The sequence below is a fragment of the Furipterus horrens genome, unplaced genomic scaffold, assembly GCF_987537825.1.
Source record: "Furipterus horrens unplaced genomic scaffold, mFurHor1.1.pri manual_scaffold_10, whole genome shotgun sequence".
Classification (NCBI taxonomy): Eukaryota; Metazoa; Chordata; class Mammalia; order Chiroptera; family Furipteridae; genus Furipterus; species Furipterus horrens.
Genome location: NW_028327180.1, coordinates 38,402,605 through 38,428,398, shown reverse-complemented (window position 1 = coordinate 38,428,398; position 25,794 = coordinate 38,402,605). Strand labels below are relative to the sequence as shown.

At 49.8% G+C, this 25,794-nt stretch overlaps 1 protein-coding gene across 2 annotated transcripts in view; it reads left to right on the top strand.

The window, feature by feature from the left end:
* Window positions 1–25,794, top strand: part of GNG7 (G protein subunit gamma 7) — a 117,528-nt gene that overhangs the window by 37,675 nt on the left and 54,059 nt on the right. The window contains exons 2-3 of one of the 2 annotated variants that reach the window (XM_090289235.1): window positions 4,000–4,057; window positions 22,946–23,074. The gene's annotated coding sequence lies outside the window, so the exon portion shown is untranslated. The remainder of the gene's footprint in view (window positions 1–3,999; window positions 4,058–22,945; window positions 23,075–25,794) is intronic. The other variant, XM_090289234.1, reaches the window with a different exon arrangement.

Below are 25,794 nucleotides of genomic sequence, written 5' to 3'. Positions count from 1 at the left end.
ATATTTCCCTCAGTCCAAACTAAGTATAATGGGCAAAAGGGTTTTGGACAGGTGAGATGTACCTGGCACACCTTCCTCCAAAGAAGCCCTTCTTTTCCCTAATGTGGGACATTGAAAAATTAATACCTGTCTTTTGTCATCTAGTGGTTACGGATTGAATGATGTCCTTTAACCCTGTTGCCCCCAGAATACAACAAGGATGCCAGCCTGTCAAACCAAGCATGCCGTTGTCCAGAGACAGCCAACCAACCTGGAGTCTGCACGATCCTTCCCCTTGTGGGAAGGCCACCCTCCCCTCCACATCCCCACTCTTGTTAGGGATTTCTTGACCCACGGGTAGGTAGGACGACGACCATGTCCAGCTTGAAGCAGCTAGAGGAGCTCGAGACCTTCATCCATTGTCCTTTATAAGATTGTAAAGGGTCTTAAGTCTGAGAGGGAGGAATTGTTATTTTTTATTGTTAAAATATTTAACTAATTAATTAATTAATTTTAAAAAAAGAAGAGGGGGAATGTATGAAGGGGTGAGGCGGGAGGGCTTGTGTGTACGACCCATGGGCGTGGACTTGGAGAGGGGATTGTTGGGGAGGGGGTGTGCTGGGCGGAGGGGAGCAAAGGGGAAAAAAAAAATTGGAACTATTGTAACAATATAATCAATAAAATATACTTAAAAAAAAAAAATAATAAAGTCTGCAGCTGAGAACCATCCGCATTACAGGTCTGGCTCCCAGCCAAGCCTGTGTTGACCACGCCCCTGTGCCTGGTCCATAGGAATGCAGTGGGGTTCCCAAGTGTCAGTCCCATTTCAGGCCAGGCTTCGGGCAGGAGCGGACCCAACCTCACCCAGCTCTGGGGTGCACGTGGTCTCCCCCACATCATCCCACTTTGCAGGCTCTCTTAGCACCCAACTGAATGACGCATAGTCCCAGGGATTACTGAGCCCCTCCTGTGGATAGGCTCACTGAAAGCTATCGGACTGCCATGCAAGCAAAACAAAAGAGATTCCTGCCATTTGGGATCTTGTCTTTCCTGGGGAGACTCAACTTTGAACCATATGTTACTGATAGGCACAGGGTCCCTTCAGGGGGCAGTGACAGTGTCCTGGGATTATATAGTGTGATGGTTGCACGCCCTGTGCATATCCTAAAAGCCACTGAATCGGACACATTAAAAGGGTGAATTTTATAGTATGTGAATTATATATCAGTTTTAAGAAAGGGCATGTGGACAGTGAGGCTCACAGGTTGCAGTAAGTGCTGCCCACACAGGAGTAAGCGTGAGTCCTTCCTAAGGGCGTCCTTGATCACTTCTGTGGTGAATGATGCCCCTGTTTCCTTGAGTGATTTATTTTTCCCCTACAGCACCTGGGATTTTCTACCCAGAGTGCTTATTATTTGTGTCTGAGGTTTATCTACCCTGCCTCTTGGGCAGTTCCTGAGGGCAGGGTCTGTGTGAGATCTGAAGGCCACTGTGCACCCTGCCATTGCTAATGGAAATCTGCATAATTTTTGAACCAGTGGTCCCACTGTTTTGTTTTTCCTCTGGCTTTGCAAATCCTTAGCAGGTCCTGTGGAGAGGTCCCACCTCCTCTTTTCACTGCTGCTTCTCCTGGGGAGCTTGGGATTCATTCTAATTGGGAAGTGAAAGTCCAGCATTATGTCTGGGTGAGCAAGTCTGTGAAGGTCATGGGGACAGCCTGGTGCCAGCTGGTGGAGCTCGCAGTCTGCCATCTCTTGGCCCCAGGGATGGAGCTGCAGGGATGTGTTTTGTCTAGGCTGCTCCCTACCTTGGCCCAAGCTGGTCTGGGCTGAGGGCAGCAGGGGTGGAGGTTACCTCACTGCTCAATTCCAAGTCTAAGGGCTCAAGGACAGCAGCCGGAGGCTGGTGTTAAAAGGGCTGGGAATGGGAAGATTTGCAGTCAGTAGATGTGAGGGCAGAGAGTGAAAAGCCCTTTTTAAATGATTCACAAGACACCCATGTTCACAGCAGCACAATTCACAACAGCAAAAAGGTGGAAACAGCCCAAATGTCCATCAATGGATGATGGATAAACAATGTATCCATCCATACAGTGGAATATTACTCGGCCATGAAAAGGAGTGAGGCAGTGACACTTTTGACTGTGTGAATAGACCTTGAACTCAAAATGCTCAGTGAGAGAAGCCAGACACAAAAGGCCACACAGTATGTGATTCCATTTATGTGACATGTCCAGAACAGGTAAATCCTCAGAGACAGTGAGTGGGTTAGTAGTTGCAGGGGCTGGGGAGTGACTGCTGATGGGACAGGGTATCCTTTAAGGGTGATGAAAGTATCCTAAAATTTAATTTGGTGATGGTCGCACTTCAAATGGGTGAGTTGTGTGGCATGAAAATTATGTCTCAATAAGACTGTCTAAAAAAAATGGTGCCTGGTTTATTAGTCAGGTTCCTGGTTTTGATAATGTCTCTTAATTGTTTAAGGAGCTGCAATCTGAGGAACTGGGTGAAGGGTGCCTGGGACCCTCTTTGCTAGTTTTGTAGTTTCTTGCAGATTCAAAAATAAAAAGTTGCCCTGGCTGGTGTCGCTGAGTGGATTGAGCGCTGTCCTGTGAACCATAGGGTTGCTGGTTTGATTCCCAGTCAGGGCACATGCCTGGGTCGTGGGCCAGGTCCCCAGTTGTGGGGGTGCGAGAGGCAAACACACATGGATGTTTCTCTCCTCTTTCGCCTTCCCTTCCCTTCTCTCTAAAAATAAGTAAATAAAATTTTAAGTAAATAAAATCTTTATTTAAAATATATAAATAAGTAAATTAAAAGTTGAAGGATTATTTGCATAAATGATTCCTGCAAGGTTGGGGCAAGTCTTGGCCTCCAGGTAAATGGACATGTTGCTCCAGCCCTTTCATCTCTCATCCCTTCTGGCCATTGCTGCTTGGCCAGACAGTCCCCAGGTGCCTCTTGCCTCAATGCCCCAGCAGTTCCTGTCCTAAGTGGTGGCCTGGATGGTGGCCTGGAAAAGCAGATCCTGCTGGGTTAGGTTCTAGCAGCTCCAGGATCCCAAAGGGCTTAGGGCATTCTTGGGGCAGAGGCGCCACCTGCAGATGACAGTGGGGATTTCAGTTCTCCATTCTGGCGTTTAGCCTGAACCCAGGGAAAGGAACCAGGACTTAAAATTTTTCATTGAATCAAAGGGGGAAAAAATGGGACAACTGTAATTGAAAAACCAAAAAATAAAATTTAAAAAGAAAAAAGAAAAGTTGAGCACTAGCCAATCTATCATGAATGTAGAGTATAACTAAGAAATAAATCTTGTTGTTTTAAGCCAAAAAAAAATATTTTTCATTGAATTATTTTGTTAAATAGACTGTTTTACTTTAAAATAGTTTTAGATTTTTTGAAGAGTTTCAAAGATAGTACAGTGAGTTCCTGTCTACCCATCACCCGGTTTTCCAGTGGTCATATCTTTCATAGTCATGGTACATTTGTGACAACCAGGAGACAGATATGGATACATTTATGTGAACTCAGCTCCACTCTTTTTTCGGGTTACATTAGTTTCCTCTCCCTCTGCCCTGGGACCTGGTCCAGGACCCCACAATGCATTTAGTTCTCACAACGCCTTTAGGCAAACCTGGGTGCCCTGGGGCAGGGGTTGACTCAGTCTATTCTTCCTCTCAGGGGGTCATGAAGTTCAAATGATGCAGGTGAATGTCTTTTATAAATTCTAAAAGGTCATGGAGAGATCTAGTCCTCTCATTTAATTGTTTTGAAACATGGAAATTTATCAGGGATAATGGCATAAATCTCTAATTGCCTTCTTAAATCTATCCTCTGCACTGTGAAGCACCCTATTTGTGCTGTCTCCAGTGTCTGTCAGAGTAATCAAAAGGCAGAACTCCCCAAATTATGTTTGCTGTTGTCTAATTGTGAGCTCGTGACTCTTCATGCCGATGCCCACAGTGATACCCAAATTCCTGACCACATGATGCCCAACTAAAGTCTTACGGTTTTCTTCCAGGGAGCAGACGTTTGGTTCCTGGAACCTTGGCGCTGAAGATACCAGGCCTTGTGCACAGGTCAGTGTAGGATGTTTTCCTATTCTCCATGTTCACAGTGCACGCAGGCGTTGGGGTGGCCTTTCCGAGCCAGGATGAGAGTTAAGAGGTTGGTTTGCTGTTGAGGCGTGTGTCCTCGTTGTGCATGCCAGAATCTTCTCTGAGGGTTTGTCTTTTCCACCAAGAGTACACGGGAGCAACAGGGGGCATCTTCTGTTCTTGGATTCTGGTCACCAGGGAGCCCCAGGAGGGGGTCAGGGCAGAGAGTGTGTGACTGTGCTAGTCTGCTTTCAGCTTAACTATTGCCAGGAACAGAAACCCATCTCCCACCTGGCAGACTGGGAAATGTCACAGTGGTTTCAAGAAAGTTCTTTTTTAACAAGTTAGGACAGAGCTAAGGCTCAGGTTCTGCTCTGTTAGCTCCTTTCTGTTTGTCTCTGCTGTCATTCCCCCAAAAGATTGTGAGTAGCTTTTATGATGTGGGAAGAGAAAATAATGTGAAAATGGTTAGAGATTGCTATGTGCTCTGTGCTACTGCCTGCTGGTCGTATTTACTATAATTCTCTGGTGTGTCTCCTGCCCAGCAGGGAGCCCCGACACCTTGCTCGTTTTTTTCATAAATGTTTTTGCTATACTCGTGGAGTTTTCTTTTATGCGATCTTTAGAATAAACTTAGGGGTTCTAACAATTCTGATGGAATTTTATTAGGGTTGTGTTTATGGATAAACTTGAGGGAGTTCTGATGTCTTCATAATGTTGGCTGTTCCTATTCAGTGTGTGTATTTGTATAAAAGAAAAAATGTTAGGAAAGAAGGCAGACCCCAAAGGCATCACATTATATGATTCTGTTTAGATGAAGTTTCTAGAAGAAGCAAACCTGTAGTGGTTGCCAGGAGCTGGGATGGGAAGGGGATTACTGTGAATGAGCACCAGGAGTCTGATGGGGTAAAGGGCCAACACTGCGTGACGGGGACAGTGAACACACTAGAAAGTCTTTTGAGTTATGTACTTCAAACTAGTGAATTTTGCAGAAGGTAAAATGCACTTAGGTAAAGCTAATATATGTGTATATATTTTAGCTAAGCTAGAGAGAGAGGTTGTCCCTGAGACCAGAGACCAAAAAGCTGAGGTTGGAGCCCCAGTGCCCACGTAACTTGTTTAAGTAGGGTTGCAGGGTGTGTGTTTATCTGTGTGTGTTTAAATCAGGATGTTTTCATTTACATTTTTGACTTTTCAGCCACAAGGATCTCCAGAAATGCACTGTTTTTTATTCCCAGGGCCCCTCTTCCTAATATTCTAACTGTAATTTTCACATCTTTCCCAATCTGACCCGCCGGGGCACTTGTGTGGCTGCTGTGTCTGGGTCTCCTGCATTGTTCATGAATTCAGCATTTATCTTCAGGAGCTTCCGCTGGTGGCCTGGCTGTGTTTGCGTTGGGGGTTTCTCTCTCTCACAGATTTGCATGAGCGGTTCCACATATTTGTCGGATGCTGTCTGGTGTCCATCACGCATGCAGCTGTTTTTCTGAGTGTGACTTCCCACTTGGCTGGCGGTGGTTCTGCTCTAGGGAACTGTAAACTTTTCCCGGACATGAGTGTTCTTTGTGTTTGGGAGATATTCTTCAATTTCAAGATTATAACAATTCACCTGCATTGTGTCCTGATTGCATATTTTGCACTTAAATCCTTGAGCCGTTCAGAATTCAACTATGCTAGTGGGTCTCACTGGGCCGATCCTGCCCCTGGGGAATGTGGTGATGTCTGGGGACATCTGTGGTTGTCACAACTGGGGGTGCTCCTGGTATTGAGTCGGCAGGGGCCAGGGATGCTGCTCAACACCTCACAGTGCCCAAAAGAGTCCCCCACCGAGAGCAGACAGACCCTGATGTCAGCAGTACTGAAGGGTGAGTGCTGTGCAGTCTGGCTCTCAGGGCTAAGGGACTCATTCGTCTTTATTACAGACCCAAATCTGTGTCATCACCACAGGGGAAAAACGGCTGCTAATTACATTTTCATATGTGCTACCAAGAAGTTTTCTAGGGAAGAAGCTTTGGGAACGTCATCTGAAGACAACGTTCCTGCAGTCTGAGCTCAGCATGGTGCTTGAGTTTCACTCTAATGCGTGAATGGGATATCAGAGTAGCTGGAAATTCCAAACTTATTTTCTTTGGCTTTGATCCCTTTACATACAACTGGAGATGGATTCTTCCCCCCAGGGGACACTAGGCTATGTCTGGGGACATCTTTGTTTGTCATGACTGGGGGCGCTCCTGGCATCTAGTGGATGGGAGCCGGGAATGCTGCTCAGCACCCCATGGTGCCCAGAACAGCCCGACAGAGAGTGACCGACCACCTGATGTCAGCCAAGGGGAACCCTGTTGGAAGGAGACAGAATTATTTGCCGAGCTGATATAACACAGGCAGGTCTTGCAGGGCTTACAAAGGGAGCTCCTTGAAATGGGCAATGCCAAACCTATCATTTTAAAAAATTTAATATTCACTTGTTGAGCACATTGTGTTTGCTAGGTGCTGTTAGCCATCCACAGGCATCTTCACATTCAGTTCCCCATAGCACCAGGGTCAGAGGGTCCAGATTAAGGGTCTTTGTCAGGCAGAGGACCAGATTAAAAGTCCAAGACATGCAGGACTCTGACCAGGATCTCCTACTACTGAGCAGCCACCTCTCTGGAGAGCTGGTGTGTCATTGAGTGAGGGTCACTGCTACCCCTCCTGAAGGCAGAACCAGTGCTGTGATCTGCTTCTCTGAATTTCTGCAGATGCTAGTGGGTGGTGAGGTTTGCTTCAGGGTGTCTGAGGCTGGGCAACATTTGCCAGAGGGCTGCGGTTCCCTCTGGCAGCCACTAGAGGGCAGAAGAGGCCCATGGAATCAGACTGGCCTTTGAGCCAGGTGGGGGTGGACATTCAGGTGGGTGTAGGTTGGTACCTAGTCATCTTCAGTCAACCTCTTGCCCCTCTTAGATTCCTGTAACCATCCGTTCCTGTTCTCCAAGACATTCTGATTCAGCACCGAGAGTCCCATAGTCACCCTGTCCCAGGGGCCCCCTGCCTCACAGACACAGAGCCTCCCATCTGTTGGGTGTAGAGGAAAGGCAGAAAACATGAGCTCCGTGACCAGTGGGGCTTGGAGCACCTGTACCCCCCAAACCCACTCTGTATGTGGGCATGGACCAATGACTGGAGCAGAGGCTATACCAGGGAAGTGAAAGAGGCAGGGTTGGGGGTGGCAGCCTGGCTGCTGCTTTCCCACCCCCTGAGACTGAAGCTCTGGCCACGTGGGGCCTCTGCAGGCCAGCCCCATGCAGCCCCTTCTTTGGCACTCACTTAAATGATACCAACCCTTGAAGCCCTCTTGAGCCTCTTGGGCGTGGAATCTGCCTTTGGGTGCATGTTATACCTTTGAGTACAGTTACCTGGGTACTTACTGCTTGGCCTGGCTGGGTACATGGTGACCCTCCCAGAGACTTTTATTCATTCGCTCAGCAAGGATCTCCAAATGCATGGGCCAGCATCTGGGGAAACAGACAACCAAAGATCCCTGCCTTCTGGAGCTGACATTCTAGCAAGAATTGTGGACCCACCGGTGGGGGTCCTTAAACATGGCTCAGTATCCCTGGGGCAGGATCATACAGTAAGACCCCTGTCTTACTGGTTCCTCTCATACTCTGGATGTGGTTAAGTTTCCACTGGATGGAACTTGCTGTTGTCTTAGGAGTTTTGGGGGGGCTGGGAGCACAGCCAGCCGATTCCTGCCTCATGGAACAGCAAGCAAGAGCCCCTTCATTATAGCAGCTGTGTGGTGCCAGGGGTTTCGCAAGGACCCCCCAGTCCACTGAGTGTACTGGCGATTCAGCTCGGGAGGTAACATCTTGTTTGAGCTGAACACAGTGCCTAGAGCTGCAATTTCCAAAATGGTAGCCACTAGCCACAGCAAGCTGCTGAGCACCTGAAATGGGTCGCGAGTGGAAATGATTATATTTTGCATGCATTGGTTTAAATCAGTGATTCTTAACTGAGAGTGACCCTACCCCTAGGGGACACTAGGTAATGTCTGGAAACATCTGTGGTTGTCAAGAATGGGGGTGCTCCTGGCATCAGTTGAGTGAAGCTGGGGATGCCGCTCTGTGTCCCGCAGTACCCAGCATGGGCCCCCATGGAGATTACCCAGCCCCAGTGCCAGCAGTGCCGGAGGGGACCCTGGACAAGGGCAAGCATTTCTGCAGTTGTCTTACTCACTGCATAGAGCACAAAATAACTTCCTGACTGCCCAGCAGCAGAGCACGCTTTCCTTATAGCTCCTGTTCTCTGGGAGTTTCTGAACATTGCTACTGAATGCCTTGTCAGCGTTTTTATCTTCAGAGAGGGTCCCTTGTGTGGGGAGCAGACTCCAGCCCTGGCATGCAAATCAGGGTGCTCCTCTTTCCCCTGGCTGTTGACTGCTTTTGGTCTGTCCTGGGTGTGTTGAAATGCACATTATTATCAGTTATTTCCATGGACACATTGTTCTCCTAAAAGGACTGTAAGATATGGTCAAAATTTGTAATGTTCTGCCCATGGAAGGTGGTGGGCTGCTGCTGCCACCTTCCCAATGGAAAACGTGTACAATATATATGTAATTACCGACTCTTGGTGCAGCCCACAGGGCCCCAGACCCTCTCCCTGCAGCCTTTGGCCTCTGATTCTGGAAACCAAGCCACATGATGCTTTCCCGGGCAGCCCTGCCCCGACATGAGCTTGACCCCCCCTATAGCAGGGTCTCACCTAGTGGTGACTTTGCCCCTAGGGGATTCCAGACCATGTCTGAGATATCTGTAGTTGTCCCAATTGGGGGATACACCTGGCATCGAGTAGGTAGGGCCAGGGATGTGACTCAGCACCCCCACAGTGTCCAGAATGGCCGCACCCCAGGGGGTGGCCTGGCCCCACTGTCAGCAATGCCTAGGAGGGAGCCCTACTCCATGAGAATCTTGCCTTCTAGGGTGACTCAAGACCGCTCTCTTCATTCTCTGCTTTGTATTATCACTGGTTTTTACCCAAGCCACACTCTTTTGGACCCTACAGACTAAGCTCTCTCAGCTAGTCTTTACACAGGTTGGTTAGTGCTTCCTGCTTTTACTGCTTTGAAAATCGAGGCCCAGAGAAGTTCATGTCCAAGATCACCTAAGAGGGTAATCTACCAGTGGGGCAACCAGAACTGGAACAGCCCACTGGCAGCAAAGGCATGCAGACCCGCAGCATCTGCAGGCAGGTGCTCTTGTTGCTAGGCAACCACTTGAACAGTCAGCCTCAGGACAGGGGATGATGCATCTATGCAGTCATCAGAGAGTCATTGGACTCAAAACACACAGGGATGACAATCACATATGACAAGCAGGTGGTGCAGACGGGGGAGCCGTGATGAGGCCAGAGAAGGGCTCATTTGGGGTGGGCAGAAGGGGTCCCCACATCCTCCCAAGACCATTCCCAGCCCCGTAATGTGCCACCCTGGTTCCATCTGAGCTGGTGGGCACTGAGGGTGTCGGCTTTGGCTCCTTATTTGCCTTCCCTCCCACTTTGTTCTTTTAGTCAGCAAACACCTGCGTGCCTGGAGAGGGCCCAGCTGGGCTGTATGTACTCAGGAGCTGGGCACTGGGGGGAGGGGCTCTGAGCCACCATCAGCCCGGTGGAGACCTGAATAGGTGCACCAAATGCAGGACCCACAAGGAGCTGGTGTGTGAGGAGCTTGTCTCTCACTGCCATAGACTGAATCACCAGTTGTCTCTAACTGTCTCTGATTGCCATTGGTATCTTCCAATTCAGATGTTAAAACCTAACCCTCATTGTGATGGTCATTGGAGGTGGGGCCTTTGGGAGGTATGATAGTGTGATTAATAATAAATACATATTTTGGTTTTCATGGTTCCTGGCTCACAGCTCCCCAAAATGCTTGGAATTTCCTGAGCAGTGGAAGCACCCCTTAAATATGAGAATGATTGTAAAACCCCAGGGGCTCTGCTCTGCCATCACACACACAGTGTATTCACTAGCCGTTGCTGCATAACACCTTAAACCACACCTGTCCATTCGCTCCCGTTTCTATAGGTCAGAAGTGTGGACACGGCATGGCTGGATCTCTGCTCAGCTCCCATCTGAGGCTCAGCTGGGAAAGGACCCACTTCCAGGTTCTCTCAGGTTGTCAGCAGGATCCAGGTCCTTTCAGTCGTCCTGCCAGCTGCCAGCTAGGAATGACATGACTCAACCCCTAGAGATGGTTCTCAGGTCCTGTCCTAGCCACATTGGCTGCTTCATAGACCCCCTCACACTTCCAGTCTCTCACTTCAGGAAGGGCTCACCTGCTTAGGCAAGGCCTACCCAGGCAGATTCCCTTTTTGATTCACTCAAGGTCAACTGATTTGGGACTTTAATTACATCCTCCAAATCCCTTCTTCTGTACAAAATAACCTAATCAGGAGTGTCCTATCACATTCACAGGTTCTATCCACACTTGAGGGTTCATCTATGGGGATTCGGGGGCTCTCAGGAGCCTGCTGGCCACACAGAGGAAGAGGGGGGCATAGTCATAGGCAGGGAAATAAAGCTAGCTGCTGAGCCTCTACAAAGGCCGATCAGGGGGCATCTCTGCCCTCCTCTTGGACCTCTGCCCCTTCCAGTAGGATATATTGCCAGGACTCTTGGGGGAGTGTCAGGGTTGGGGGATCAAAGAGGTGTTTGGAGAATGGTCAACATTGTTTGGCCCATTTACATCTAAATATACCAATGGCTTCACCTAATATACATTTTAAAACCTTTATTTTGAAATAATTACAAAGGAAATCGCAAAAATTATTCAGAGGGTCTAGAGCACCCTTCCCAGCTTCCTCCTGTGGTGGCATCTAATGTAACTATAGCATGAGACCAGGAAATTGGTGCAGGGGCTGTGTGTGTGCATTATACTTAACACTACTGAACTGTACACATAAAATAGGTTAATGTTGTTTTATGTTATGTGTCTTTTTTTTTAACCGCAATAAAAAGACACCAGAAGCAATGGGAGAGCCTCTCTAACTCGTCTTGAAGAAAGCAGACACATGTGAACTGCCTGTGGAGGAAACCATGTGGCCTCTGGGAGCTGAGAATGATTCCCCCCCACACACACACACACAGCCAGCAAGAAAATGGGGATCCCAGTCCTATAGCTTGCAGGCAAATGAATTCTGCCAACCAGTTGAATGAGCTTAGAAGCGACCCTAAGTTCTAGATGAGAACTCAGCCTGGCCGGTGCCTCGATTGCAAGCTTCCGAGACCCCGAGTAGAGGACCCAGTTAAGTTGTGCTCCAATTCCTAACATACAAACTGTGATGTGACAGATGGGTGTTGTTTTAAACTGATAAGGTTATGGCAACTTGTTACACAGCAGTAGCTGACTGATACACCTACTGTGTTGCCTTCAGACAACTCATTCTAAAACTTAACACAACCCTGCAAATTAGAGCTAATTATCTCTGTTTTCCAGATAAGAAAATAGCAGCAGAGAGATGCTAAGTAACTTTCACAGGGCCACACGGTAACTGTTTTGTGATATTATAATTAGCTGACTGTCACCACGCCCAGACCAGGAATCTGGTTCCTTAAGGCCAGGGATCTCATCCAACCTCTTGCTGGGTGTTTGGTGAGTGAGTGAGAGAAGGAACAAATCCTCACCTGATCTTTGGAACAAAGAGATGAGCCTATGACCGGGACCAGTTTCACACTGGGGACAGTGAATGGAACCTCAAGGATGTAATCATCATACACCAAAAGGAGTGATGATCACATGGTACATCCTGGCTGAGTCATGGAGGAGCTGAGATCTGAGCTCATGAGCCTCCTGGAATTCGACACCCTATTGCCTGGTGCCCTGACTAATATCCGGCTGACTCAGAGCCCTGCTTGGATGAGATGCCAACTCCCTCTCATCTGAGAGACTGGCAAAGCTAGGACAGCAGGAAGGACAGCCAGCCAGGCCAATGGGGGTTTCTGGCACCCAGACTGCAGGTATGAGAAAGGGCACCCAGGGTTGGCAGGAAGAGAGGGGGTACCAGGACTCATGGTTGGGGCCATGCCTGCTGGTGCTCCCGACATACCATTACCAGATCTCTTGCTTCCAACTGGGGCTGGGTCACTCTCTGTGTGGGGCCTTCCTGGGCACTGTGGGGTATTGAGCAGCATCCCTGGCCCCCACCTTCTTGAGGCTGGGAGCACCCACAGTATGACAATCACAGATGTTCCCAGATATCACCTAGTGCCCCCTTGGCCAAGTGAACTGATGGTGACAACGCTGCCTGAGTTAGAGCAGGTGCTCACCTGGGGGGGCTCTGTCCAGGGCCTCAGGGAGGTCTTCCTGGAGGAGGCTGGCTGAGCTGATGTTGACATGCCCTGGAGTTGACAAGGGTAGGTGGACCTTCCAGGTGACAGAGGAGCAGAGGCTGGTTCCAGGACCTTGCAGACAAGGGAGGCTGAGGGAGCAAGGAGCCCACAGGCAGAGATTATGCTTTATTCAAAGGGCGGGAGGGGACTACGGAGGGTTCCAGCCCTGCCACTGGCAACAACTGATCAACCTTGTGTTACAGATTAGGCAACTGAGGCACCATGAAGGAGTGGGTGGGCCCAGGTCTTAGCAGGCCTCAGGGCTGTTTTCACAAGGCCACTGGCCATGCTGGTTTGGGGGTGCGTATGGGCACTGGAGCCAGGCCCAGGAAGTAGCACCCACCACAGTATCTTCCAGCTCCGAGACCCCTGCTCAGGCAGGTACCTCCTCCTGCCCTGTTTCCATTTGGTAAAATTGAGATGAAAACCATCCTGAATACACCAGAGGTCATCCGACTTCCCTGGCATCTGTGGAAATGCTGGGAATCGGTGAATGACCCCAGGACCCTCAACAGGTTGGTGGTGAGACCTGGACCCCTGTTCCTGGTCCCAGCATTCTTGCCCTTGACCGAGGGTAAGGAAGAAGCAGCTGAATCGTGGGGACAGAACGTATCCCTGGCCCAGAGCCCATCCCCCTGGGAGCGATCGGCAGGAGTCCACCAGGAAGGACGGCAGCAGGCAGTGGCTCTGTGTCCCGAGCTGACCTTGTTTTCCTGTTCCCGGGCAGGAACAGCCCGGCCTGCGGTGTGGACCTCTGCAAGCTCAGTAAACACCCAGGGGACGGAGGGCCTGGGGGCAGGGTTCCTTGCTTCCCATCTGCCCTCCCCTCCCTGGGAATTATCAGGAAAGGGTGGCCAATCTGTTCCCTTCCCAGAAGACTCAGACTTGGTCAGCTGCCTCCTGGGGGAAGCTGGGCAGAGGTGCCGGCTGGGGGTGGTCCCTGTATTGTGAGGCCACCAGGGCTACTGTGTTTGCTCACAGGCTGCATTTATTCCACACACAAAAGCAAGGAGCATTTGGAGTATCTTTTCTTTTTTTCTCTATTGTGGTAAAATATGCTTAACGTAAAATTTGCCATCTTAACCATTTTTCAGTACACAGCTGAGTGGCATTAAGTATATTCACATTATTGTGCAGCCAACCCCACCATCCATTTCTAGAACTTTCTCATTTTTGCAAACTGAAACACTGTGCCCATTAAACACTAACTCCCCACCCCCAGCCCCTGGCTACCACCATTTACTCTCTGTCTGTGTATTTGACTCCAGGGACCTCCTATGAGTAAAATCACAGTATTTGTCCTTATGTATTTGGCTTATTTCACTGAGCATAATGTCCTCAAGGTATATCCACCTTGTAGCAGGTGTTAGAATGTTCTTTTTTAAGGCTGAATAATACCACATATTCCAGTGTGTGGATGGACCACATTGTGTTTATCCATCATCTATTGATGGACACCTGTGTTGTTTCCACCTTTCAGCCATTGTGAATATTACTGCTGTGAACATAGGTGTACAATATCTCTTTGAGACCCTGCTTTCAATTCCTTGGGGAATGAAACACCTTTTGGTTCTGATTTGATACCTTGAGCCCAGCCTGTGGGTCACCTGCCTGCCCCCCCAGGACACAGGAGAACCCAGTCTGAGCCACAGAATTGGGGACCTGGGCCATGAGGTGGCTTCTCCCTCATCCACCCTCACTTGGGACCACGCACCTCCAGGAAGGAAAAAATACTTTTGTGTAAATAAATATGCCATGGTATAAAGGGAAAATGACATTCCAAATAAGGGCATGCATGGTGTTAGTCTGCTAGGGCTGCCATAACAAAGCACACAGATGTGGGGAGGGGGGCTGCTAAGCAACAGAGATTAATTTACTCCAGTGCTGGAGGGCGGAATTTTGAGATGAAGGTGTCATCAGGGCTGGTTCTTCCTGAGGCCTCTCCTTGGCGTGCAGACAACCTTCTCCGTGTCCTCGCATCTTCCCTCTGTGCATGCCTGTGTCCTACTTAAAAGGACACCAGTCATGTTGGGTTAAGTCCTACACTAATGACCTCATTTTTCAGTAATCACCTCTTAAAGACCACATCTCTAGGTATAGTCACATTCTGAAGTGCTGAGGGTCAAGAGTCCAACATAGGAAATTTGGGGGAAACGTTCTGAGGTTCTTGGTGGATATGAATTTGAGGGGATACTATTTAACCCACCACAGGGGAGGTAGGTTGAACGCAGTCCTCAGTAAGCCCCAGAAGGGTGAGCAGGAAGGAGGGAGGCTAGGTCACACTGGAGGAGTCTCTGCAGCGAATAAAAAGCACCATGGATGGGGGCCCCCGTTTGTGTAAGCCCAGGGCAAGTCCTTTAGCTGAGATGTGCTCTCTGCCCTTCAGAAAGGTCACTGCTGTGAGGGAGCCTTTACCTCTTTTATAAATGAAAGTGGAAGCTCAGGCTAGAGGAGGTTACCTAAGGTTACAGGAGAGCCTTGAGTGGAGCCAGCATTTTCACCCCATGAGCCAGTTCTGGGCATGAGACCAACTGTGCAGCCAAGGGTGCTGATAGCACAGAGGCATCCCTAGAGCTCCCCAGGGAGGCTGGTGCCGTGCCCCTAGAAGCCCACCCGCAGCCAGATGGTTCCTTGAAATCTCTGCCTTTAACTACTTTAAAATGGTACATTCTTGCCTGAGATCTTTCTAATTTGCTTCAGTGGGGAACAGTTTTGACTTTTCCCCGTCTTTTGTATAATGTTGATCTCCTGGCCTGAGCCATCCTGTGAAGTGACAGATTTCCTGGAGGGTGGGCCCTGCTCTGGGCTGTAGTGGGCGATGGGGTGAGGGCCATGATGGTGCCTGTGGTGGGGACGGTGAAGGGGAGCAGTGGGCAGGAAACCTGGCACATGGACGTGAAACTGGATGGCGCCTGCAGCCAAAGCACAGGCATGTTGGCTCTTTTTTGTTTCTTTTTAAAATCTAAAACCTGTTTGTTTGAATTTAAGAAACTCCTTTAAAAAGCAAAGCTTTTTATTAGATAATTTCCTATGTCAGTGCAGAATTCTCCTCATTTTTTTTTGAGTCTGATGAGTCCAGGCAGCTGATGGCCCAGGGAGAAAGGGAATTTGGAGGAGGGGGATTCACTAGTGACCACTTGGACATTTCCAGAACAGTTTTCTATGAACCCACTCTAGCCTAGAGGGAGGTCTACTTCCCGCTCTTGCTGGTAACTTAGGGCAGAGGGTAGGGGCAGTGGGCCAGCAAAGGCATATATGGTCTTTTTTTGCTCTGATAAAGCAGGTTACGTGAGGAGGGTTCAGGGCTCCTTCCACACTGAAGAGACTCAGGGAAACGAGTAAAGACTAAAGGCGCAGGAGGAACGTATCAAATGCTTCCCGGTAAGAACAGAAATATGGTCCCTATAAGAGGTCAAACACTTTAGTAACTGAACATGGAAAAACAGGCTTCGTACTCCACAGGTGGGAGGCTGTGTTTAAGAATTGGCTCTTTCTTCTTAATTCTTCAAGTTAAAAAAATTCTTTTTAAGTAACAGCTCTATTGAGATATAATTCACACCATACAATTCATCCTTTAAAGTGTACATTTCAGTGGCTTTCGTACATTTGCATAGTTGTACAACCATTGCTTGAATTCCAGAACATTCCATCACCCTATAAAGTTACCCCATCCCTATTAGCAGTCACTCCCACTCCCCTCCCCCTAGTCCCTCGAAACCACTAATTCAGGGGTGATTCTGCCCCCAGGAAACATGGGTGATGTCTGGGGGCATCTGTGATTGTCATGACTGAGGGTTGCTCCTGACATCGAGTGGGTGGGGTCAGGGATGCTGCTCAGCACCCCACACTGCCCGGGATGGCCCCCCATAGGGAACGATGTAGTACCATAATGTCAGCAGTGCTGAGGAGGAGACCCTGTGTTAATTATTTGGAAAAAACACTGGGTCTAATTCCTGCTCATACTGGACACTTGGGTTTAAAGCAGGCCTTGAGCTCAGGTGTGGCTCCATGTTGCTCTCTACTTGGAAATGCAAATACCCCTGGCTCTGGCCTTCCCAGCCTGTCCATCTTGAGCAGTGGTATCCACGTGGGGCTTGGAACCAGAAGGCCTCAGAAATTCTCTCATCTGCAGCTGAGGGACCAACTATGAAGTCTTCAGGGCCTGGTGCAAGATGAGAACATGGGCCCCTGGTTCAAAAATAACGCAGATTCTGAACATCAGTGCAGTGCATTAAACCAAGGGTGAGGCCTCTGGTTGGAGGGCCTGGGAACCTGCCGAAGTGCCCCACGCAGGAAGCCTTCTGTGCACAGGGCAGCTGCGTCAGCTCTGCTGTTGTGCTGGCGTGAGGTGGGGGCTCTGGCAGGGCAGTGGGCATCGGGCCCCAGGACTCTCCCTGCCCCTCCCTCCACAGAGCCCTCACCCAGGCCAGGCTGCCTCCACCTGTGAGCACCCTCTCGGGTCCTCCTCCTGCTGCAAGGCCAAGTGGCTGTCCTTGGAGCACGTCCATGTTTACTTCATCAGCTCATGTGTTAAACTGGGCTGACCAGCAAAAGGTTGGGAAATAGCGTTCTGCCTGCAGGATGTCCGTGCAGGGGAGTTGTTGCAGACCAGTAGGGAGCACAGGGCCTCTTAGCCTTGGGGTCACCCCTGTGCCTACTAGAAACCTAGGGCCACTCAGCCTGCCTGGCTCTCCCTGCCCTGTCCCCTGCCTGCCTTGGGTCTCTGGCTTCTTTCCTCTTCTCAGCCAGTGTTTCCCTGACCTGCAGTGGAATACATGACTTGAGAGGGGAGGTAACTCACTGACTCTGGGGTCGCTGTGTGACCACCAGGTGTCTGTTCTGGTGTCTACTGTGAGCAGTAGTCAGGCTCATTTTTTCCCCCAAATAATTAACACAGAGTCTGCACCTTCAACACTGCTGACATCGGGCCGCCGCTCTCTGTGAGGGGCCAACCTGGACACTGTGGAGTGTTGAACAGCATCCCTTGCCCCTATCCACTTGATGCCAACAGCTTATGCATTGTGATAATCACAGACGTTCCTAGGCACAGGGTCACCCCTGATGAGAGCCTTCTCTAGTCCAGGGTGTATATGAGGTGTGTATGGTGGGGGGGGCGGTTCGGGGCAGGGGGCAGAAGCTTAGGAGTCCTATCCTTCTGTGTGCAGCTGAATTCCTACCCCCCACACTGCCAGGAATAGCCTGGGGTCAGGCACAGCCATGCAGCTTCAGTGCCAGGAACATAGCCCAGTGTTCCTCTGCTTGATTTCTTGGCTGTGAAGCAGAAGGGCTGAGAACTGTGCTTTCCTGGTACTGGGTGACCAGAGCTCTTAGCCTCTGTGCTGAGAGCTCCAATATACACCAGCCCCAGAAACTGGGGCTGTTCTACAGTCTCCTCACCCTGCTCCTCATCCATGTCCTGTCCAGTGCAAACATGGGGCACTGGACAGAGGGTCTGAGCAGCTCTTCTGAAGTCATTTCTATTATTGGAGCAAGGCAGGAGGGTCTCAAGGGGCAATTTTGCCTCCAGGGGACACTGAACATTGTTTAGAGACATCTGTCAATGTCACAACTGGGGGTGACCCCTGGCATCAAGTGAGTAGGGGCCAGAGATGCTGCTTAACACCCCACAGTGCCCAGGACATGCCCCCCATAGAATGACTGGCCCCGATGTCAACAGTGCCAAGGGGACCCTGCCTTAACCACATGCATGTTGGGTTGTAACATTTAACACCCCTGGGTCACTTGGAGTTGCTCATGCTGCGGTGTAGGACTGTCTCCCCACTCTTCCTCGATTTCTCAAGCTAAGTCAGCTCTCAAATGTGCTCTCTGGCCTGCAGTGGCCTCTCCCATTGTGGGACATGTGGGTCTGTCACGAATGAGTTGACCCGTCTCCTGTGGAGCCCTTGGGGTGGGTCCAGGGGACTTGCCTTCTTGGGTGGCTTTTTGTATTGCTTGTATCACTCCTTTAGATGTCACTGTGACTGTAGCTTTCAGCAAGCTCCCCAGTTACCCCGATGCGAGTCTTTTAGTTCAGGAAACAGAATCACAAGCCTTAGGATCTGGGTTTATTGGTACAGACAAGGGTCTTAAGCATCTTCCACTCAGCACTGCTGAGATAGGGGCCGAGTCACTGTCTGTGGGGGGTGTCCTGGGCACTGTGGCACTGAGCAGCATATCTGGCCCCCACCCACTTGATGCCAGGAGCACCCCCAGTGTGACAACCACAGGTGTCCCCAGACATCACCCAGTGTCTCTGGGGCAGAGTCACCTGGGGCTGAGAAGGATCTAGGGTAGAGTCCCAGACTTCAAAACAAAGATATCCAGGAATTCCTAGGAATGTCATAGCTGGGCGGGGAGGAGGAGGCCTCCATGAGAAGCGAAGGTTCAGCCAAGACCATTTTGGCAGGATGGCCGCAGCCGTTCATCACAGGACAACTGGTGCCCAGGGCCCAGGGAGACGTTTATCAGCTGATCCAAATGTTAATAATTAACTCTAACTTCTTTTAAAATCAATGGACAAAAATGAATAATCTATTAATGACTATAATCATGAATCCTGGTTTATAGCCATCTTTACACCTGATGCAATTGTGAAATATAATTTTCTATATAACTGTATAGAGGAAGGGACCCCAGGCTGGCAGAAGTCCCTACATGGTCCGGCAGCCAGGTGAAACCAGAGGGGAACAGGTCATGCTTGAAAGCCATGAAAACAAATTCAGAAGCAGAATTTTGCAGAGAAACGTTACCCCTTCTGGTTGGGTGCAACTCTGTCCCCATTTGAACTAGCAGACAAGCCTCTGCTCCACTCCTGTCCAAGGGGCCTCTGTGCTCAGACCGCCCATCACCTGGACCCTGCCTTCCCCTCCCAGTGCTGCCCTCATTCCTGTCCTCAAGTGTGGCCTCATCTCAGCCCTGAAGGGAGGCTCTTTGCAGGTGGAAGGACAGGGGACCCTTAAGGGTGCCACTGGCACAGTAGCCTGAAGATGTCTGCTTAGCAAGAAAGTACATTTGGCTCCAGTAACAAAAATAATTACCTGTGGCTAGTATTTCTAACCCAGCACAACTCACTGGGTGCAGTCTGGGAATATCTGTGGTTGCCATAACTGGGGTGCTCTGGCTTTGAATGAGTGTGGACAAGAATGCTGCTCAGCACCCCACAGGGCCCAGGACGGCCCCAGTGTCAGCAGTGCCAAGGAAAAGACCCTGTGTTAATTATTTGGAAAAACATTTAATTTGATCCCTGCTTACAATAGACACCAGAATAAATTCCTGATTGTCAGATGGTGTAAAGCAGGATGACTTATTTCCTTCTACTCAATTTTGTATTTAAATATGTGCAGCCTTCTAAGATCTCAGTAGTCAGTTGGTTGTGGAATGCAGTGGAACGTCCTGACCCAGGGGGACTCACTCTAAACAAATGCAGGTTTTTCACAGCCTTCCCCACCAGGCTACAGGCCCCAGGAGGGCCAAGCCCCCTTCCAGTTGTTCACTGCCAGCCCCAGCACCTGGGATCTACCTGACATGCTGCTGGGACCAGGCCCTGTGGTCCTTCCAGCCACAGACACCAGGTGGCAGCACAGTCCCCCAGAGGGTGCTGTTCCTGGCTCTCCGTTCCAGCGTCCCAGAAACACCGCAGTCTAGACACCCGCCGGCGGAATTCCTCTCCCCTGAAGTCAGTCCACACGGAGACATTTGCGATCCTCATTCTCGGTCATCATTTCCCACTGTGCGTGTTTGAGGCTGTCTCGCCAGGGGCTGATCACTCAACTGAGTGTCTTAATAAGGGTCTGGGTGGAGGCAGACCGGACACAGCATGGGGGGGGGTGGGGGTGCGGGGAGCACTGCTTCTCGGAAAGCAGGCAGGGAAGGGGGACCCATCCGGCAGCCTGTACAAAGTGTGAAATGCCACTAGGGCCAGGGAGGTCTCTGTCCAGGCCTTTGTGACCAGCTTAACCAGTCAATAGCCTTTCTCCCAGCTGGCCCTCAGCCAGCCCCAGCTGCCTGCTCTGTGTCTGGCCTTGAATTTCTTCCCTTTGCTGCCTTTTGGGAACTGAGAGTCTCAGGTTGAATGCTCAGAAGACAGGTAGGTATCGGTACCTCTGGCCGCACTGAAACCAGACCTGGCCTGGGAGAAGCATAACCCAGCCCTGCCTTGATGCCAGCCCTTCTGAAATGGTGCAGCATCTTGCAAAAGTTAAAGCTGTTTCCTTAGGCCGCCCAAGCCTACCCACTGTGGGTAAGAACCTTGCCAGGTGCTTTTTCTGACATGCCATGTCTTGATCCAGTCATAGGAGTTTCTGAGGCTTTGGGGTGGACACTGGGCACTGCAGTGTCCCACAGGCACATTCCAGGGTGGACAGTCTGTGACCCTGGGCCCTGAAGGCTATTCCAGTGTAGTAACCCAGTGTGTGGTTTGCTAGGGTGGCTGTGGCAGAGTACCATACCCTGGGAGGCTGAAACTGCAGGTGACCCTCTCCCAGCTCTGGAAGCCAGAAGTCTGAGATCAGTTGTCTGCAGGACTGCTTCCTTCTGGAGCAGTGAAGGAGAATCTGTTCTATGTCTCTCCCAGCTTATGGTAGTCTCTGGCCATCACCTCTGCCTCTGTTGTCACATACATCGCCATCTATTTCCCTGTGTGCATGTCCGTGTACAAATTCTCCCTTTTTATAAAGATACCAGTCATATTGGGTTAGAGCTACTCTACTCCAAAGTACAATCTCACCTTAACTAATTATACCTGCAAAGACCCTTTTTCCAAATAAGGTCACATTCTGAGGTCCTAGGGTTAGGACTTCATCATGTGAATTTGGGGCAGAGACACAATTCACCCCCTACCTGGCACCAGACATTGGATTCCTGCCCTGCAGAGTCCTGGGTGGGAACCAGCGCTGCCGGGTGGCACCTCCTGCCTTGCTTTCTGAGAGCCAGAATCCCACCTGGCCTGAGGAGGAAGGGGTGTCAGGTGCCAGAATGGAGGCAGACCCAGCCTGGCCACACTTAACCAAGCCAGGTAGGGCTGTTGCCATCTGCAGAACAAATGATTTCCTAAGAAAGTGCTAATGTGCTTCCTTGAAGCCTCATAGGGTGGCAGTGGGGTGGAATGTTCCCAGAGGGGAGCTCTGCTGACTCCAGGAGAGGCCAGGGCCTCCTCATCTCTCCCCTCCCCACACCAAGACTCTTCAGAAGCATCTAAAAGAGCATTACCCTCAATAGCATGGAGCATCCAGCTGCAAGTATTTTGGGGACCTCCTGCCCGGAGCCCACATCTTTGGGAAGTTTGTCCTAAGGGCTGTGGGCGACCCAGACAGAGAAGGGTCTGACTTTATTGAGAAGCTGCCATGTGCCCAGCATTTTCATCCCCCCAGCAACCCAGCAGTGTGGGCTTTATCATCATCTCTGTTCTATTGACAACGGAATTGAGCCTCAGAAAATAACTCCAGCTGCTACTCACGCCCTTCACTTCTGGATTAGTAGAAAGCAATAACAGAACCCTAGTTTGCACCCTGTTCCGTCTAGGTCGTTCTGGGTTGTGCCAACCCCTTCCAGTCCTGGCATCCTGACTGGTGTTAACGGGTGGGGCCCTTCTAGGTGCTGGGCACTAGGACAAGCTGGGCAAGCATCCCTACAACCCACCAGCTACTCTGCACAACTAAGATTCTAGAAATGGCCAAAACATGGCTCAGAGAAGGGAGCCTGAGGACCCCCAGCTAGTAGCTGGCAGGGGTAGGATAACCCCTTCAGAGATATTGGGATCCCAAACCCCAGCGCTGGGGCCAGGGGTTGGCTAGAGAGGCACTGATACAAAGTCTAAGGGGACACAAAATACCTCAGTGGTTAAGGTAATAACGTTTTCGTATAAAGTAAAAAGTAATTAGTTTGAATTCATTTTATTTATTTCTAATTTGATTTAATGTCAAAGTAAAACATTAAAAAAAAACTCACCTGAGGGTATTTTTTTATTGATTTTAGAGAGAGAGGAAGTAGTGGAAAGAGAGAGAGAGAAAGAATGATGTGGCAGAGATACATCAGTCGGTTGCCTGTTGTACATGCCCTGACCAGGAATTGAACCCATAATCATTTGGTGCTTGAGACAACGCTCTAACCCACTGAGCTACCCAGCCAGAGCATAAAACATTTTAATGTAACAGTATTTATTATTTCCATCAAAAATCCAAAACCCATATGAAAATCTACAATGAACCAAGTTTCAAAATTTTAAATGAAGACAGGATCAGTCCTGCTTCTTCGTCTTGGGTCAGGCTCCATTATCGATCTGCAGTATGGCACTGTTACCAATCCTGCCTTGGTTTTAAATGCTGATGTTTGATTTATGGTGGATTTTGTCCTTTGTTTTGATTCTTTTCGGCAATACTGTGTTAAGATATTATTTATCTTGACCTCTGGGTTTTTCAGTGTCCCCTTCTGTTCTGTTACCATGTTGAGTGCCTCACTCACCACTCCCTGTCCTGCAAGACCCACATTCCCCACTTCTCTTCATTGCAGGGAGTGAAGGTACCTGTCACAGAGACATGCATCTGCCAGCTGTGAGTAGTTATGCTTCAGAAAAGCCTGCTGAAAGGGTGCAGAGTGGGAACCCTGATCTGGGCCATTACAGAGGTGCAAAGGTGAAAAGTGAGTCATGTGACCCAGCAACTCCACCCATAAGTATGTTCCCACAAGAACTGAAGAGATACTTAAACACACACACACATAGGCACATGTGTTCATAGCAGCACAATTCACAACATCCCAAAGGTGGGGACAACCAAATGTGTTAAAGCAGATGAACAGATAAACACAATGTGGCCCATCCACGTACTGGAATATTACTCAGCCATGAAAAGGAGCAAAGAACTGACACTTGCTACAGTGTGAATGGACCTTGAAAACATGAGGCTCAGTGAGAGAAGCCAGACACAAAAGGCCATAGTGTGTGTGATTCAATTTATGTGAAATGTCCAAAGTAGGGAAACCCACAGACACAGAGTGGGTTAGTGGTTGTCAGGGGCTGGGGAATGTTTTGGAAGTAGATAGAGGTGATGGTTGTGCAATATTGTGAATACACTCAGTGCAACTGAACTGTTCACTTTAAAATGGTTTATTTTATTTTATGCAAATCTCACCTTAATGTAAAAAAACTAAGGAGGCAGACGGAAGTGTGGCTTAGGAGGAGGCACATAGATCTGGGTTGTGTCCGCATGCCTGCAGGTATCTGATGGAGACTTTGGTACTGACTGGGACGCCCCAGGGCCACTGTGTCCTGTGCTCTGCCCACCTCAGGGGAGACTTTGGAAGGTTTCCCTCAAAGCTCTTTGCAGGAGTGGGAGCTGCTGAAGGAGGCCCTGAGCACCTTGGCCCAGGACATCCAATGGGAGCAGGGGGAGCTCTGCCAGGGTTCCTGCCTCAAGTCCCTGGGATGCATTCAAGACAACACAGGTGTGCCTGCATCCAGGGACACGTGAGCCAGCTGTCTGTATCCGGATTACAGATCTGCGTCACTTGTGGATCGTTGTGTGCTGTACCTTCAGCTCCCACAGTTCAGGCCTGTCCATCTGGCTCTGACGTGATATCTGCACCCTACCGTGTGTGCGTACACAGAGGCCTCCCTGGCCCATGTGCCGTTTTGGTTTGCAGGCCTGCTCATGCGTGGCGTAGTGTATCTATTTTTCACAGGGAAGGTCATGTGTGGGCAGAACCTTTGCTGAATCAGATCTCACTCTCGAGTTTCAGTTTTTCTCGTCCCCAGTCCTCCCCCTCCTCCTCTCCACCTACTCTCCACCTGCATATTGTCCTGACTTTTGGGGGTTGAAACTGTGGTTTGCTCTGTGTCGTGGTAGGTTCAGCCTAACCTTTCTTCTCAAATGCCACCTGATCAGAGGTTCTCCTTCAAGGAGCTGCACCTCAGACTCTCAGGAACTTTCTGGGCCCCTGGTGACCCCTGCATGCGTGCTGCCAGCTGCTGGCTGGGACAAACCGGTTTTGCCGCCCTGCCCTCAGTTGTGGCTGCAAGTTTTGCTGTCCCGGTGGGTGCTGCCTAGGGAGCTTCTCAGGTGTTTTTGGTGGTTACCAGGCTCCGTCCTGATCCCTTCATGCAGTTGGCCACTGCACTGCTGCTTCGGTGGGAAAGGAAGGGGGTGCCAGACTGAGCTCCTGATGGAGGCAGACTCCAGGCGATTTTATTGCCCATCTTCATTTTTTTTGGTCTACTATTATAATCTTTTTAAAGTGGGCAACTTGCCCTGCTGGTGTGGCTCAGTTGGTTGCAGCATCACCCCAAGGACTAAAAGGTCACGGGTTCAATTCCTGGTCAGGGCATATACCTAGGTTGCAGGTACGGTTCCTGGTCAGGGTGCATATGGGAGGCAACCAGTCGATGTTTCTCTCTCACATTGATGTTTCTCTCTCTTTCCTTTCCTCTCTCTCTCTCTGGAATCAATAAAATATATATTTTAAATGTTTTTAAAATAAAAAAGATAAAGTAGGCAACTTACTAGCATTGAACACATTCTCCGCATTATGCAACCGTCACTGCTATCTAGTTCTGGAACTTTCTCGTCAGGCCAAATGGAAACCTTTAGTCTTTGTTTCAGGATGTCTTCCAAAGACAGTACCAACGTTGCTCACTGCTGCAGCCACCTTCTCTCTTCCCAGCTCCTGGAAACATAGTGCTCCCTCAGAGACCTCCTGGCTGCTGGCCCACGCTGGGGGCCAGGGCATGTCCTGTAAGCATGTGCATTTATCCTGAAAAGGCATGTTGCAGTTGGCTGGAGAATGGCCTCCAAAAGTATCAGGTCCTGAATCTCTGAACCTGTCAGTAGGTTACTGCTAGTGCCAAGGTTTTGCTGATGTGATTAAATTAAGGATTTTGCAATGGAGAGTTGATCCTAGTGGGCCCTCAATGCAGTCATAGGTGTCCTTAGGAGAGGAAGGCAGCACGTGATTGGACACACACAGAGAATACAGCCACGTGATGATAGAGGCAGGGATTGGGGTGATGCAGCCATAAGCCAATGGATGCTTGGAGCTCCCAGAAACTGGGAGAGGCAGGAAGAAACCTCCCCTGGAGTTTTCAGAGGGAGGAGAACCCTGTGACACTTTGGTCTCGGCCCGTGGCACTGATTTCAGACTTCTGGCCTCCAGAGCTGTGGGGAGTAAATTTTTAAGCCAACAAATCAGTGTTACAGCAGCCCCAGGAAATGAAGACAGACTGCACGAAAGGTTTGCATCCCAGTAACTGTACCTAATTTCCCCTCAGAGTTCAGGGGCTTTCTTGGACGACCCTGCAGCCAACTTTTTCTAAGGGGGGAGGAAGCCACAGCTGGATTTCACTCTTCCCACTGTTATCCTTCATT